A 4,723-nucleotide genomic window follows, 5' to 3' on the forward strand; every position below is an offset into this window, starting at 1 on the left:
CGACTGAACTCGCCGTCGAAACATCACCCGAGCTTTCGTAATATTCTTCATATGACCATTCTGTGGACGAAGTGATTATGGAGACTGTTTAGTTATCGTTCTGTGTTTTGTCATTTTTAGTGTTCATTTATGTTATCTACTCTGTATTGTTGTCATTACTGTTTGTGATTATTATTACCACTGTGACGACTAATAGTGCAACCATTGCTGCTGTTGTTTTATTGTTGTTTTTGTTTTAATCATTATGAACTGCTCTTCTATATCTATGCTATTATTTATGTTCATTTCCAACTGTAAAATTATTAATTTTTAGTTCATTTTTTTTTCAATCAGGTGATTTTTTGGCAGACTTTACTTGTACATTCTATGTCATTTATAACATTCTATGTCATTTATAATTGTTGCCTTTACTTCCCAGTGTCTCCTTGTTTCATTGATTATGTTCTATCTGTTTATCATCTATTATTAAAAAATATGTCTTGTCAGGCCCACTTCGAGACGGAAGTGCACCAAATAACTGCACTGCAAATTTCCTCGCAGGACACAAGGAAAAAAATGTATACATATATATATATAAATATATATATATATATATATATATATATATATATATATATATATATATATATATATATATATAAAAGCTTCCATAATCTTTTGCTTCTGATTTTAAAAAATCATTCCAGCATATCAGGGAGTTATAAGGGAAACCGAAATTTTGCATTTCTTTTCTCAAGCTTTTTTTACGTTGCGGCGGTGTATTCATGATATATGACAGCATAAAGTCTCAACCATGTAAGTTTTGCTTCTTCGGATCAAGATCGACCACTTGGACTGCAAAATTTTCCCATATATATATATATATATATATATATATATATATATATATATATATATATATATATATTGTGTGTGTGTGTGTGTGTGTGTGTGTGTGTGTGTGTGTGTGTGTGTGTGTGTGTGTGTGTGTGTGTGTGTGTGTGTGTGTGTGTGTGTGTATCGTATTACCTTCACTGGGATCCCAGTAATTCTCTTCATAGTTGTTGTCCTCCGAAGAATAGTCATACACAGAAGGCTCTCCTTCATACTCATATTCGAAATCTTTGAATTCCTTGCCACAATCTGGAATGAACTGATACCTTAACGATAAACTATAGTATATATCTATGATAAATATACTTATTACAGAACTTTTGGGCATAGGTGCGTGTCTACGTATTTGAGTGTAGAGATGGTTATATGCTAATATAAAAACAATTGAAAAAGGCTTATTGCACTACTAATATGATCATATTATTTGACTTCCTTAATTGCAGTCTCTTAGAAGTCATTAGCTTGTGATAGACCAAAAAGCAAAAGTGATTGATGCATAAATTGGTGGTGAGGACACATAAGACATAATTAAGACACTAGACTAAGTGAGGGAATTGGGGTTTTATGAAAAATGCACACTTGAAATATATTTTATTTTGTATATATGTTATACTAATATTATCATAAATTTATCCTTTTCTTTCTTTCTTCTTTCACTTTTTAAAATATGTTGTCCAAGATGTTCAGGAATTAGCATTTCTGAAAGTACTCCATTATACTAGGAAGGATGTGGGTGTTAGTGAAAAAGGGTGGGTTCTATACGGCTTAAAAGATGTCGATATATACGGATGACCCCCTAAGCTAGGGCTGTGAAACTTATATACCCCCAGGAGGCCACTTTTCACCTTAGTACACAGTATGCGAGCCAGATAATTCTGAGGAAACGCGACGAAACGGCCATATGGTCGGCGTAAAAACATAGGCTATATAATTCATTACAAAAATAATAGAAGAAAAAAAAACACTGTAAGAGTGTATGGTAACCTTCAGAGACAAAGGACTGGCTTGATTAATCTGTAAAACCGCCGACTGTTAGACTGAAATAGCAGATTTGCCGCTGACCTCGTGTTTGACACCCCTGACCCAAGCTCACCCAGGTCTGAGTAGGATCCCTCGATACTTATGAAGGTTCCCCAGACGGGATGAGACGACAGGTCCTCCTTCGTGGTCAAGGGATTCAGATTGCACACCGTCACTGCGGGGAATTCCACCAGCGCGTCCTCCTCCACCTGCGGGAAAGAAGGGGGACTCAAAGTACTGTCACGCTAGCACTTTTTCCGTCAATTTTTTTTGACAATCTCCTGAAATTTTGTCAGTTTTTGAGCGAATTGTCGATTCTCCAGTCAGACGATAATGATCGTTTCCGTCTGAAAACCTTTCCGTCAACTTTTTCAGCCAAGCAAAGTCAAATCAAGAGCTATCTTCGAAAATGTTTGTATTTATGTTAAATAAAATTGTCAAAAAATTGACAAAACAAAGTGCTAGTGTGACACGGCCTTGAGAGATGTATGTCACGATACCCAGGGTGAAGAGGATAGATAAAACGACCTTTGTAGGATGGTTTTGGATGCCGTCCAGATGCACAGCAGGTCTAGGATAGTGACTGGATGTATACGAAAGGATACAAGAATCGAACGTAGTGGTGGTATAGTTAGTTTACAATAATTCCCATGGATAAAATCTGTGACTTTAGAAACTTAAACTTTTCTTGGCCACTAAAGGTTTGTATTCTTTAAAGGTAAGTTATATTACATGTATTAAGAGTTACAACACAGGATAAGGCTTTTACTATGATATTTTCAAATAACTTAAAGAATAAATGTGGAATCGGAATTCTTACCAGAATAGTAGTAATACCGATATTCGCCAAACTCAATCAACTGTGCGTGTTTATACATGGACGCAGAAGCCAATCTTTTATTCTTTTTGAATGTTCTAATGGCGATCAGCAACAGCATATAACTGGCAACTGAAACAGGACATGCACCACACATACAAAAAACAAAAGAGAGAAAAACAAGACAGAATAAAAAAATATTAATAATGATTAGAAACGAATGCGAGAAGCGGACACGAACACACGTACCCCAATGGTAACCTTTTTCGGATAGCTGAGGTACTCCACCAGCACGCGGTAGCACTGGTACGTTCCCACGGACAGCAGGATGAGGCAGACCAGGACCCAGACCACTCGCCGGAACCAGTGGGCGCTCCTGGGGGCGGAGGAAGGTCCTGGAGGCGGGGGGAGGAGTGGGGGAAGAGGGGAAACACAGAAGGGGGGGGGGGGCGGGTGAAAGGTTTAGAATCAAGATGGAGAGAGAGAAATAGAGCGAATAATGATATGGAGAGATAAAGAGATAGATACATAGATAGACAAACTGACTGATAGAATAGAATGATTGGTAGATAGACAAAGGAATATATAAGTGCACACACATACACGTGTGTGAGTGTGTGTGGGTTTATATATATATATATATATATATATATATATATATATATATATATATATATATATATATATATATATAAAGAGAGACAGAGAGACAGAGAGCGCCACTGAGTAACACAGGCGTGGATGCATCAAACACTCGCTCCCTCACGTCCCAGATGTGATCATTATCTTCTTGCGAAAGCTAATGCACACACTCTTCATTGCGTGAATAAGAAACGCACTCATACAGAACCGCGCGTGAATGCAATACCTGCTTTATCTTTTATGACTTTTTGAGGTCAGAGATTTTTTTCTTTTTTTTTGCAGGTCGAAAGATGGATGATATAGAGAGGAAGAATAAATAAAAAAGATAATGACGTTAAGGATAATAATGACAATAATAATGATGATAATGATAAAGGAAATGATATTAGTAATAATGACAATTATAATAGTAAAAATAACAATAAGATGACGATAAGGATAACTATGGTAGTATTAATACTACTAATAATAACAATGACAATGATAATAATAATTATTCGTAATGATAAAAATGATGATGATGAAAATGATGATAATAAAAATAATGATGATTATCCTTCTTCTTATTATCATTACGATCATTATCATTTTTCGATTATAATGATGAGGATGATAATATAGTCGATAATGATAATGATTGATAATGATGATAATAATTATTATAATGATAATAACAATGATGATAGTAATGATGATAATAGAAATAATAATGATAATAATAATAATGATAGTAATAATAATAAAAAATAATAATGATCGCAATAGTTATAATAATAATAAAAATAACAATGATAATGATAATATTGATAATAACAGTGATGATAATAATGATAATAATGATAGTAATCATAATAAAAATAGTGATAATAATAATAATGATAATAATAACAAAAACTATATTAAGAATGGTAATGAAATTGATAATGATCCTAAAAAACAACAACAATGATAGTAATGATAATAATAATGATCATGTTAATAATAATAATGATCATGTTAATAATAATAATAATGATAGCCATGATAATGATAATGATAATAATAATGATAATAGTAATAATCATAATAATCATCATCATAGTTACCATTAGTGTTATCATCATTATAATCATTGTCATTATTATTATTATTATTATTATCATTATTATTATTATTATTATTATTATTGTTATTATTATTATTATTGTTACTACTATTATTATTATCATTTTCATTATTATTATAATAATAATTGATAATAGTAATAATGATAGTAATAATGATAACGATAATGGTAATGATGATAATGATGATGAAAATGACAATAACAATGATAATAATCATAATGATAACAATAAGAGTGATAATGATGATCATAATAAAGATGATATT

Source organism: Penaeus vannamei, chromosome 18, assembly GCF_042767895.1.
Source record: "Penaeus vannamei isolate JL-2024 chromosome 18, ASM4276789v1, whole genome shotgun sequence".
NCBI classification, from domain to species: Eukaryota; Metazoa; Arthropoda; class Malacostraca; order Decapoda; family Penaeidae; genus Penaeus; species Penaeus vannamei.